The following is a 13,724-nucleotide window of genomic DNA, read 5'->3' on the forward strand; positions in this document are numbered from 1 at the left end:
CCACTAATTATTTAATGCACTGTCTTATTTGTTTACATTGTTTCCATGCTGAACGATTGCGAGCTGTACAGTAACCCAGAGGAGGTTTTTTCACACTCTTTTACTTCCTCTCCATAGCTGTCTTCTTATCTGTCACACACACAGGCACAGACTGATTGTTCCTTTGCTCTGCTATGCAGATCTAAGAAAAAGTAAATCTTAGTAAATCTGAGAAAAATAAGGTTCTGCTTTGGTTTATCTAGAATGTGTTTTTATCCTGTGCAAGCCAGGCCATCGTAAAGCTTGTCAAGCAATTTATTTTCACTGAATTAAATGTGATTTGGAGGGCAAAAGGTAGAAATGAGCCAAACAAACCAGACAAACATCTGGCACTGAAAATATTGTCTTTGAGAAAACCAACCAACACATTCTCATTTACAGCAAAAACGTTGGTTGTGTTTGCATTAGTGTGGAGTAGGGATGCCCTCATCATGTTCTTTTTTTTTTTTTTGCCACTGATCGTGATTGCTGATCGTTGGCTGATTGTGGTCATATTTTTGTTTTGTTATAGCAGCTGGTCTTTGTAGCAGTACTATTGTTACAAGTGCTAACTTCAAAAGCCAACATCTGTGATGGTATGGGGGTGAGTTAGTGCCCATGGCATCATCGGTAGCTGTCACATCTGTGAAGGTCCCATTAATGCTGAAAGGTGCATACAGGATTTGGAGCAACATATGATGCCATCTAGAAGGTGTCTTCATCAGAGACATCCCAGCAAGACAATGCTAAAACATATCCTGCATTTGTTACAACAGTGTGGCTTTGTAGTAAAAGAGTGCAGCTACTAGACCGACCTTCCTGTAGTCTAGAACTGTCTGCTATTGAAAGTGTGTGGTGCATTATGAACGCTTAGGCTTACATTATGAACGCTAAACACTTACTGGGTGCAGTTAAAAGAAAAGGTGAGGAATCACAGTGGTAAACATGAACCTGTCAAAACTTCTTTGGAACATGTTGCAGGCATCAAATTCAGAGAAAGTTCATCAGTCAAAAAGTTTTTCAGATCATTGAATTCTGTTTATATTTACATTTTACGGTGTCCCAACTTTTTTGGAAATGGGGTTGTAGTTTCAGAAGGTTATTCAAGGGTGCTTGAGCTCAGGTAACGAAGTGAGAGAGGAGCGTCACTCATTCATTATCTCCCTGAAAAATGTCCACCACAATTTGTAGAATTCAGTAACCTTCCAGTCATAAGTCTGCTTGACCGAATTCCTTAAACTGTTCTTGTTTCACCTCAATATGTTCCATTTTCATGCTCAGTCCTTCCTCTCTTCCTCCACACTTGCTGCATTTGTCCTGAAAGCACACGACACACACACATGAACTTATTGAGCACAGGAAAAGAAAATCCATCCCACCAAAAAAAAAAAGAGGAGCGGATGAAACAGACACGGCTGCTGACAGAATTGTGAATCTGACACAGAAAATGGGAGCGCGCAGCCACCAGCCACCCTCTCTCTTTTACCTCTCCTTCTGTCAGTGCCCACCACCACCACCATTTCTCTTTTTCCCATGGAATCCATTTCACATAATTAAAGACACTCAAATGAAATGGACCCTCAGGAAAAGTGGCTTTCAGCAAGGAGGAGGTTGTGGAGGAGGAGGCGGATGGGAGGCAGAGAGCTGGGGAGTGGGGTATTGGTTCTTCAAGGAGCACCCCTCCTAGTTATACCTCCTCCCTCCTTCCCCCTCTCGATGGGGGCCCACCCTGGAGGGAGGAAGAGTGGCTCTGGCCCCAGTACGGATCAATATCATCTCCGTTATTAATATCAAAAGCGCATTACTTTGTTTTGCGTCTGGCAGTGGGCCAAGGCAGCTCGAGGGCCCTGTACCGACCGACGGCCGTTTCCTTCCTTCCTCTCCACCCCGCCCTCGCTGGCCATTTACCGGGACCATAATTTACTTTGGTGAGTTTTTAGGGTATTGTTTTGTCAGGGCCAATCAGGGCTGAGTAACAAATGATCCCGGTGGAGTGGTGGTGGCCTGGCCCCAGCCGCCCCTCCTTCCCGCTCCGTAAGTGACACACGTGGCCAAATTCATTTTTGAAAGTTTCGCATCAATTGCTTTCGTCCTTGACTCCGGGAAGAACGGAGAAAGAAGGAGGGGTGAAAAAGAAATAAAGAGGGGGATGGGCCTGTGAGGACAAACGGGTGCCAGGGTTAAACTGGACGGAGTGTACCATTCACTCCCGCGCCCTGCCCCTCCCGACGCTCTCACCAGGGATGAGGTAACAACACAAACAAGCATCCCTGCAGTCAGAATTAGACATGACGGTATCCCTAATTGGCCCATTGAATTAAAGGGGCCGCGGTGGAGCTCGCAGCGAGAAACAAAAAATATTGACCACTTAAAGGAAGAGAGGGGGAATTGATTTTCAGGACGACAGCGAGCGTTTACCTCATACAGCGGAGCTCACTCACTCCAGAGAGCACACTGTTAGGCATGATAGCTCAACCACCGGTTTTGTGGAACGTTTCTCAGTTTACTTGGTGCGTATCTCCAATTTCCTGACAAACACAATACAATCATGTCAGATTTGAAAGTCTCTTTTTTTTATTTTAAAATAAATAAATCTATTGAATACATACTTTATACTTTGTTTCATCCAATTGTTTCATCAATTGGCAGTCTTAAGAGAACAACTTTTTTGAAGTGATGGTAATGTTTGAGTGAAATTCAAAATCTCAACACTTTCTCAAAAGTATAGTTAAGCCACAGTAGAGCCCTCAGAGAGGTGCAACAGCACAGAGGCTGTGCAATGCACTTTTGTGGACAGCATCAATGACACAAGGTATTTAAACCACTTGTTAAAAGGTCCACTCGAAAAAATCAAAAACTCCAGAAGGATAAAAAGTAATATTACCTTACAGAACACAGGGGTTACTGCGCTACCGCTGCCTTGATCTGTTGTTTGTTTGATTATTGTGTTACTTCAGTGTTTCAGCAGGATCATTCAGATTCACTGAAGTCACACAATAAAACAAACAAACCAGTAGGTTGAGGCAGCAGTAGATCAGCAGCTCCTGTGTTATATAAGTTAAAATTACTGTTTTCACTCTTATATAACAAAAGTTTCCTCCCTGAAAAAGCTGTCTGACAGCAAAGTAAAGTTGTGTAAATATTCTAAATATAGTGTAAACTTAAACTGATATAGATTTTTGTTTAAGTGCATCTTTTTTAAGTGGCTAAAATACCCATTTGGTGCTGACCCTGTCCACAGCAGTACATAGGTTGGCTTCCATGCTGGCTGACCGCCATCTACTGTAGGTAATACTCAGACTGTGGATAAGAACTTCATACAACCCCACTTCAAAAAATCTGTTCTATTCCTTTAATGTTCATGATGTTTCCTGTGCACACAAACAGAATTTTTAGGCAACACGCTAATCTGTTATTTTCTCATTATCACATCACGCCGGGCAGATTACATGGAGCATATCTGCTTCTTTGACGTCCAGAAACAGACCATGCTTGTTTGGGACACTGATAATCACTCACATTCACATGTCAGACAACTGACAGAAAAGAAGTGTCTGCAGACCAAAAAGCACCTTCTCTTGCTGCCATAAGTTCACAGAGAGGAGGAGGAGATGAGAGGGGGACTCAAAGAGAGAAAATGTGTTGGTGTGAAGACAGACATATAAAATACATATTGCCCTACACCTTCTGCCTCTGTCATGTGTAGGTGTGCCACTAATGAATGCTCAGGAGTCTTCTTTGTCTCCTGTCCTGGGGTGTTGGTCACATTTGTGGGACATATTAGATGCCCTGATGGCCCCTCCTCTTGTTCACCTTCCACACTCAGATACACACAAATGCCACACACAGGGCTGATAAGAGGTCTTAGTCTGACAATAACGTATGAATATTTCACTGATGATGAAATATTAATTTGGGCCTGTTTGTTTTTTGTCTTTCATTGGACTGCTCTTCTTTTCGTATCACTTGTGTGTTCATAATGCATTAATTTAATCTTAACTGTCACCTCAAGAGGTGTAGATTTGGAGGGGTGAGGAGGACAGGCCCCCCTCAATACTTATGGAAGACGTCTTGTTTGTTTTGTTTTTATCTTGTTAAATATTTTACATCTTTTTTGTCTCATCATGTCTGTTTTGTCCTGTTATGTATTTTACATCGTATTTGTCTTGTTATACCTTTTATGTCATTTTAGTCTTTTTCATCTTGTTACACCTGCTTTGCCTTGTTATATATATTTCATCTTATTGTGTAATTTTTTGTCTTGTTACATCTTTTTTGTCTCGTGTTTTTTGTCTTGCTATGTTTTTTTTTTTAACATTTTCATTTTGTTGTGTTATGTCTTTAACGTAATTTTTGTCCTGTTATGTCTTTCTTGTCTTGTTACATCTTTTATGTCTTGTTACGCCTTATTCATCTTATGTCTTTTTTGTCTTGTTATGTCTTTTATGTCTTATTATTATTTTTTTTATCTTGTTATGTCTTTTTCATCTTATGTCATTTTTGTTTTGTTACATCTTTTATGTCTTGTTACATCTGTTACATCTTGTTACTTTTTTTTGTCTTGTTACATCTTTTTTATTTTGTTACATCTTTTTTGTCTTGTTACATATTTTTGTCCTTTTGTGTCACCTTTTTTTTTTGTTTTGTGAGGTTTTTTTTTTTGTTTTGTTACAGCTTTTACTTTGTTTTCTTCTGGTTATGTCTGTCCTGCTTGATTCGCGCTGATGGATACACCAAGAAAGTATTTTTTAGTGTGTGTGCTATTGTCCCATCCATTTAGGTTGAAATCAGTTTTAACTCAATAGCAAAGCATTGAGCAATAGCAAAGAGGACCCCCGCTTTATATACGTCCCCTTCAGTGTTACAGTGTAACAAAACGTACACTAAATGTTAAAGGGAAAAGTGTGTCATAAGTAAGAAAAGCAAAATTCAGGGATGAGGTAACCAGGTGTACATGTGTGTTTTCACATTCACAAGTATCTATGCAAATTAAAAATTAAAGTGAAAGTCTTCCAAGATGTACTTAATTGGTGTCTTCTGTGTGAATGTATACCTATTTATAAACATTTAATTGTATGTATTTGTGTGCATGTACAGATGCCTAGGAGTCCATTTCTGGAAGTCTTCCTCACTGAGTATGTGTGACAGTTTGGTGATGGTGGGCCATTGTCTGGCATCTGCTGAATAGTGACATCTCCTCCCAACCATTTGGCCTCTGATAGTATGTGCTCGCAGCTTGCTTCTCGCTCCATATTGATGTCGTGCACCAGGAGGTTGCTTCAGGGTGCCATTGTAGAGGGCGCTAATTTATGCCTCTTTCAGGGCGCCCAACACCAAGCACCACAAACATCGCAGCATGGGTAAACACTCAGGTGCACTTCCTCTCTCTCTCCAACCAAAGTGCAAACGAGAATCAATGGAATTAAAGTGAGATGTGAGCCCTGCTGAACAGAAAAACAAGCCACCTAGATCGGGGTAAGATGGCCAGAGGCTATCCAGCATCATGGATGGTGAAGAGGGGTGGATGTCAGAGCTAACACAACAAAAAAAAAAACACAAAGTCTGTAATTTTTCTACGCCTCACCTCCAGCGGAACAGCGCTGCTCAGATCGGCCCATCGGGGATCCAGAAATACTTTGAAGCAATAAAGACGTTTGCTACAAGTCAGGTTTAGTGACAGTTTGTTTGCTATGAGACGTTCGCCATCCCTGATTAGGATTTGAGCTGAAACTGAACAATTAAATTTGACAGTTCTAAACAAGAAAACAAATACAAACATCAAACCTGTGCTTTTAAATTCGACTTTTAAAATTACAAAGCAAGCATACACACCTTTTTTTTTTGCAACATTTTTCTAGTGAAGTCTGCCAGAGAGGTGAGAGCGGCAGGTGGAGCAGACGGCAGGTGGTTGCCGCCATGCCATGCTCTACTGTTTGACATGAGAGTAACGTGTCAATCAATGGCTTCCTCCCTGCTTCTCCTATGGGGCCTTGTGCTATTGATTTCAGAGTGTGTTAGAGTGCCAGGGGGTCTTTACAACCACACAGAAGATTCACACCACTGAAAAAGATCTTCTGAACACTGTAACACTGTAAGCTCTTTTACCACTAAAGTAAATTAATGGATTAATGTGCAGTTGCAGACTATTAAACAAAGAAACACATCAATTAACCCTTTATGTTGCACATTATGATGCCAGTTGGTGAAATGATTTGTCATCAAGTAAACATAATGTAAAGAAATGTTTTAGAAATTATAAAATAATGTTTTTAGGGTACACATTACCTTAAAGTTATGTTCTACTATAATGGCAAGGAATGATGTTTCAGTGTTTGAATAAAATTCATGACAATAGTAATGGGAAATATTCAATTGCCTCACCAGTTCAAAATTTATGTCATTTGAGATGGAAAAAGATTAAAAATGAACTCTTTTGTTCGTTTGTCTGGACATTACCTTCAGGCAACATTGTACTGTTGTGGAACAGCTTATTGGAATGAATGTGTCAAAGAGTGTTGGTACATTTCAGCAAACTTTTCAGCAACAGTCTAAAACACAAGTGTTTGACCATTTGTGCTGCATTTCAATGCTTGTTGACACCATTTGTTACTGCTTATGAGTTAAAATAAAATACAATAGCCATCAATCCATTTTATACCCTACAGTATACTGTTTAAAAAGCATTAAGTAACTACATTAAACAATTAAAATTTAAACTTTACTCATCCACTAATGTAAATCCATTTTTTTCCAGATTGTAAAAAAAAAAAAAAAAAAAAAAGATTTGTGGAGAGAGATGGTGGAGCTAAACCATGTGAGGAAGGCTGCAACAAAGGGATTTAACATGACTTCCAGAGAGTCACATGACAAAATAAAATGCCGCTATTAGTTTCCTCAGGACCCTGCCTCTTTTTTCAAGTATTGCACCATAATTGAGGATGTATTTTGTGATTGTCAAGGGACAAAAAGGTGTTACCTAAAGGCAACACAGTACCATAGAGGGTTAAAGATGTTTAGAGAGGTAAAATATCTTGCAAGTGCATCCATCAGAAAGGATGGCCAATGACATACCAGAATATTAATTGATCCCACGCTTTAATGTTTGACTTACTGCTTTATTGTGTTAATTAGTTGCTTATCAGCTCAAGTCTATTATTTAATTTATGTGTGCCCCTTTGAGTGAGTGTAGGGCTCTAAAACAATTTTTAAATATGGCTGCACTTTAAAATAGTTCATAGGCCCACCATTTCTCATTAACCATCTGAGGACAAATCATTAACAACTCATTAAATCATATCTCCTTCCATATCATGAGCTGTCTCTTCTGCTCACAAATGGGTAAGGTAATAAATCCCATCATCAGACAACCTCAAATCATAGTTTCTAAGGCGTCTGTTTGTTATCAAGGAGACACGTTGATTAGAGGGAATAATAAGGCTCCTTATTCCTTTCGTCTCTTGTATGGCCTTCTGAAATTGGAACAAAAAGACACAATAGAGACGAGAGTCTTGTGCAGATGACATGAAAGTTGTCTTTCTTTCTACACGATTGTACAGTAGCTGCTCTAGTTTCCTCTCTCCGTCTGCCTGTCGTTCTGGCACCAGAGGTAGCAAAAGACAGTTATTGTAAAGAAGTGGCTTGAAAAAGCTGTCGAGGGGCAATTGCTGCGGTGGCGTTATTAATTCAAGATTTAATTGCAACCTCTTCATGTTTCATCTTGTAGTAGAAAATGATGGCGTCTTTATTGTCTCTGGAATTCAAGGACTGTTGTCTTCTTTCAAGGTGTTGCTTTCATGGCCAGGAATCTTTGATTGTCTACAAAGGCTTTGCCAACAATCACTTGGCATAGGATGTACAATGTGCATATGATCTTTATGTTTGAATCAATCATGTGTCACAAAGCGCTGTTTGAATGTATAATTAGCATACTGTGGATGCTGTAATCACCATGCTTGTCTGCTCACCAGCCGCGGTTATCTGAAGTTAACAAGAACTAGAGCAACGAAGCAAAGTGAGGTCACCCATATTGTTATGCAGTGGCCAGGCTTCTTCTCTTCTTTACTTTTATCTCTCTGAGTCTCTTTTACTTTCCGTCCTTTTTTTTTTTTCCTCCTTACTTCTCTTTCTACTTCCACTACCACCTCCCTCCACCCCTCTCTGTCTCTCTGCACGGTGGGGGGAAGATGTATGCCGGTGCCCAGGTGGAGAGGGGGAGAAATCAATAGTGAGGGTGTTTGAAGTTTTCTGAAAGACTTCCCAGGGAAGACGCTCTTGTCAGGGTGATAGATAAAGCTCGCGCCTCAGTCAGCCCCGGCAAGAGGCGGCCAGAGGAGAGGAGAGCGCCTCACCTTTTTAAGTGGGGCCCTAATAATAAAACAGCATGAATAAAACATCCTGGCTGAACCACGCGCTGCATTAGCGCTGCCGTCCCGTTATAAATGATACCGGTGGCCCTGACGCCATTTGGGTAAAAGCCCACAGCACCGCTTTAAAAGAGGGCCGTGCACAGGGAAAGGGAGATAGATTGATATGTGTGTTCTGCACTTATTTATTTATATGATACAGGGCTCAAGGAAGAATGAGGCAGAATTAGTAAGTTTTAGTGTTGCAGGGTGACTTACTGTTACTTTATTGCTTGTGGAGAGGTGGTGTGATCAGCAGAGTGAGGTCATTATCTTTGCCGGTTATTCTTCCTTCCCAGTGACCTAAAAAGCGATCATCAGAGAGCACGGTTCAATGCGTGCAACAATTAGAGAAGGAACTTTGACAAAAATGTTAATGTTTTTCACCCAGTTCTCAGTGTCTACTTCTGTCCTTATCTCGTGTGATGTGTCTCAACAGTTACATCAGACGCCCTCAAGCTCTAAGTCATAAACTTCTACATTTTTAACACCGTCAACTGAGCACTTGTTCTCACACCTTGTTTATCCTATAGGTAGTTTCATGTCAAGACAAGTGCAGGTATGTCTTTTCAGTGCCAGAAGAGAAAATTCAGTGATAACCTAAAGGGACAGTTCAGGTTTTTTGAAGTGGGGTTGTATGAGGTACTTATAGTTGTTGTGGTCAGCATGCATGCAGTTTAGAAAAGCAGCAGGATTACTGGTGTAGAAAGCTAAGTACTGAACTGCTGTGGACAGGGTCACCACTGACACGTATTTTAGCCACTTAAAAAATCAATATCATCTTAAGTGTACGCTATAGAATATTTTTACTGCTTTACTTTGCCATCAGACAGCCTAGTTGGACGGCAGTCTGCCGTTATAAGCCAAATATTGCTCTCTCCAAAGCAACCAGACTCCTTTGGCAAAATCAGTAATTAAACAATGCAGAACACAAGAGTTGCTGATCCACTGCTGCCTCAGCTGGTTTGTTTGTTTGTGTTTTTGTGTGGCTTCTGTGTTTTAAATGGGTAAGTTCAGATTCACCAAAGTCACAAAGTAACACAAACAAACTAAGGCAGTGGTGGACGTCTACTCTCTCTCATGTTCTCCCATGTTCCGCAAGGTAAAATAACGTTTTTTTCTAAAGGAGACTGGAGACTTTGGAAAGAGAGATTTGGTTTATGTAACTGGTGTTAGCCGCTGTAAAGTGGTTAAAACATTCCAAATATAGTGTACATTTTAACTGATACTGATTTTTTTGTAGGTGGCTGGGTTTTACTGTTGACCCTGTCCACAGTGGTGGAAGACACACTAAGATCTTTTACTTGAGTTAAAGTTGAAATCCTATAGTTTGAAAATATTCTGTCACAAGTAAAAGTCCTGACTTCAAAATGTTTCAATGAAAAGTTCAAAAGTATTATCAGCAAAATGTACAGAGTATCAAAAGTGTAAGTACTGATATATAATTATATAACTATATACTATATATAATTATAGAATTTTATCTTATTCTGTGTTCATCATTAACAAATACACGATTTATACAAGAGTATTACAATGCTGTACTTCATCATTGTGGAGCTAATTTAAGATACGTTGTATTTTACTGGGTAGGTCAGTATGCTACTATAAAGTAGTGTAAAATGGAAATACTACTAGTACTACAAGTATGTCAGAACTGCACTCAAGTGCAGTACTTCAGTAAAAGTATGTAATTAATTTCCAAGACTGACAGCAGTACATTGCTTAATTTCCTGCACTGGTACCCCTGCTGCTTCTTCAAATTAGGGGGGTTCTACCACCATCTACTGTAAGTAATACAATGACTATAAATAAGTACTTCATACAACCTTGCTTCAAAAATTTTGACTATCCCTTTAATATTCAGCAGAGTAGTTGATAAAGTCATTTCCCTCCCATTTTACAGTTTATCCTCTTCTTTGCAGCTTTGTCAGTACCATGGAAAAGTATAAAACAACATGGTGAGTCTGTACAAATTCATCATTCATCAGGAGCACACGAACCGCAGCTTTGAGCTCAGTCTCCCAGCCAGAAGGCTATCGGAGCTGCAGAGGGACATAAATCTCCCAGCACTGCTGCCATGACCTCGTTTGTTCGGCCCTGACCGTTTCTTACTCTGGGCTCGTGGTGGAAGGGTGGGCTACAGCCACAGGGTTCTGGACCAAGGAAAGCTCCCTGAGCTCAAGGGGAAGCGGGGTCAAGTGGCCTGTCGCAGGGGTCAACAGCTTTCAATAACCCCACGGGCCCAGAGGTCAAACCCTTGACCTCAGCTGCGGCCGGACACTTCAGAGAGAGGCAGAAAGAGAGGTCAAGCCTTCTCCACCTCCGCTTTCACCTCCACTTCCTCCGGCCACACAGGTGTCAGAGGCCTCAGTCCTGGCTAAAGGTCAGAGGTCTCAGTGCAAGAGGGGGTCCACTTTAATGCGTTGGATTGGGCCATGATGGGCTGCTACGAGAGCCACAGCAGGCAGGCGGTATCGATGCAGGGGTAGCAGGTGCTGAAGCTGTAGGTGCATGAATTTCACTGATCTACTGAACGATTTTGAGTCGCAAGAATCCTCATTGGCACTAAGCCATGGGGTCTTGTTTGGATGGCTTGAGTGGATGAAGTTTAGTTAAATCCAGATTATTTCTGTGGAGAAAGCCTGCCCTTTAGTCAGTGTTAAAGACTTCAGTTCACTCTATGCTAATTACTCCTCTGTTCCTTGCATACATAACTATAAAATCTTGGATTTAAAAATACAGGTTTAAGTGGTGATTGACATTCAGGGGACTTTGTCATTCCTCAGCTGCTGTTTTAATGTTTGCCTAGAGCAGTGATTCTCAAGCTTTTTGACCCCAAAGAAAAATCCAGCCCGTCCTCACAAGAAAATCATGTGTGTTAGTCAAAAGTGAAAGGAGCTTATTCCAACTGTGCCTTAGTGATCATCGTGAGGATGATAGAAAAAGTAAAAGGAGCGAGAAAGTCAGCTTTTTGAGGAGATGGGTGGATGGACAGTTTAAACAAGCACATGACTTTCACCCTGGAGACGGAGGTTTGAGTCGTGTGAAATAAAAAGTGTTGATAAAAGTTTTGAGTAACTTAAAATTTTGTTATGGACATGACAGCCATCCAAACCACAATAATTTCCTAAACCTAACCAAGTAGTTTTAGTTCAAGTTCAAACTTTTCCAGACTGTGACCATTTCACAACATAAACCACATGTGTAATGTCACGTGAGTTATGTCATATGAGTTACGTAATGTAGTTTCGGGGCCCTCTCTTACAGCCAAAACAAAGCAGATCTTTCACCGGCACAGATGTCATTTTGCCTTGTCTGCAAGATGGCAAATGAACTTGCACCTTGACAGTGCACCCATGGGCAGGAGGGGAAGGAAAAATGAAGGCGTGGCCAGGCGCATTTAGTATCATGTGCAAATTGCATTGTGGTTGGAACCATTTGCACCACAGGCCTGCTAAAACCCGGTTGAAGTATAAAGTCTGTGGCGTGTGTTTGGCCGAGGCACAGTCACAAAACACCTTCATTAATGTTAATAAGTTTTTTCCCACACACAGGAGTGTGAATTAGTAAAGTGTCCTTTAAAAAAATATCCGAAAGCAATTATTAATATTGAAGTAAACAGTGTATGTCTTTTTTTATGTTTAACAGTGTGCCTGTGTGTGTCTAAAAACAAATAAGAAATTATTCTTATAATTGTAAACCTAATAAATCTCACTAGACCTGCAAAGTGCACACAGGACGGGGTCACAGCTGTCAGATCGTCTGTGTGTTTATTGGGATCTAGAAAAACAAGGATTAAACAAGTATAATCTATAACGTACAAAAAGAACGAGACGTTATATATCCGATTTTGAGACTAGCCCGACCTGAGGAGAAAAAGATCTGTGTACTTCTGTTAGAGCCTGATGCTGGTTGAACATGCCTGTTGTGTAACCTGTGCATAAACTTCTTCTCTTCATAAACTAATTCTGTTTCCTCTACCCACAGTAGTATTAGCGGCAATGAGGAGCAAGGATGGGAGGAGGATGTGAGGATAAAAGAGGAGAAAGAGACGGAGATCGCGGTGCGGCGCCGCTTGACTGCATCCACGAGTCTCGCCAGACTGGCCGTGAAGCTGCACCTCAGTCCAGCTCAAGTGAGTGTTCAACTGAACAAAAATAGGGCCTTCATTTCCAATCATGCTTGTTGCACTGAAATTTTTTTTTTAAATTTGCTGCTTTATGTTACAAAATGCAAATGTTGCTTTTTATAGTTTTAATCATTAGTGAGGAGGCTCTTTCGACATGTTTTCTGCATATTTTTGAGTGCTTGATGTCACTGAGAGCTGCTTTCTGGTTCTCATTCCATGCAGCGTGCCACAATATGTTATTTTATTCTCCCCGGAAATTATACCATGACCCCCTTGGAGGTCCTGACCCCCAGGCTGAGAAACACTGGCCTAGAGATCGGACAAGGAAAATGTTAAAAGAATACTTGAGGAACATTGTGAAGGACAATGAAGAATGTTAAAAACAGACAAACCAAAAAAAAAAAAAAAAAGAAAAGAAAAAAAAAAACATTTGGAGAATGTTTGGCGAACATGATGTTGAGAGAGCAGAGAGAGCACAGCTGGAGTGTTGAGAGTTTGTTGCATGCTGAGGGAAGATATGCGCCTAAATCTGACAGCACCCCACTGAGACAATCACAGAACTGGGAGTCTCCTTATTTGTTTAGCAGCCACCAGATAAATAACAACATTCTGCTCTGAACTAAAACACTCTCTGTCTCCCTCTGTCTCCCAGTCTCTTCTCTGCTCAGATCTCCCTTTCCCCCGCCGCCTCCATCGCTTGCTTTGTCTCTTTTCGTGCCTTGACAGTTATTTGTATCTTTGTTGCTCTCTACGTCTACCTGTCTGCAGCTACTCACACAGCCAGAGGCTAGCTGTTTCTGTCCTCCTTTATGAATTGTAATATTTCCTCCTCGCTCGGTTTTTGCTGACTTTCTGACTCACTTGTGTCATATAAAAACCACATATCTGCAAAATTGGTCTTTTTCAGGAATTTGAAAAAAGTAACTGAATATGTAAAGTTTCAATTCAAAGGCTGCGAAGAAAACCAGGATAGCAGTCATAGTCTTACTTTTCAGCAATAGCAGAAACACACTATTTGTGTTTACACGTCTCTTTTGGCCCTCTTCTTCTTTTGTTCTACCATCCCTCTGACAAGGTGACAGATACTTGTTTTTCTGTGACCAATTTTTTATTTTACTTTCCACATGGTTGCAGGTAGGGTGATCAAGATGAGAATGGGGACTTGGGGTGAG

This window comes from Lutjanus erythropterus, chromosome 9, assembly GCF_056507025.1.
Source record: "Lutjanus erythropterus isolate fLutEry1 chromosome 9, fLutEry1.hap2, whole genome shotgun sequence".
Classification (NCBI taxonomy): Eukaryota; Metazoa; Chordata; class Actinopteri; order Lutjaniformes; family Lutjanidae; genus Lutjanus; species Lutjanus erythropterus.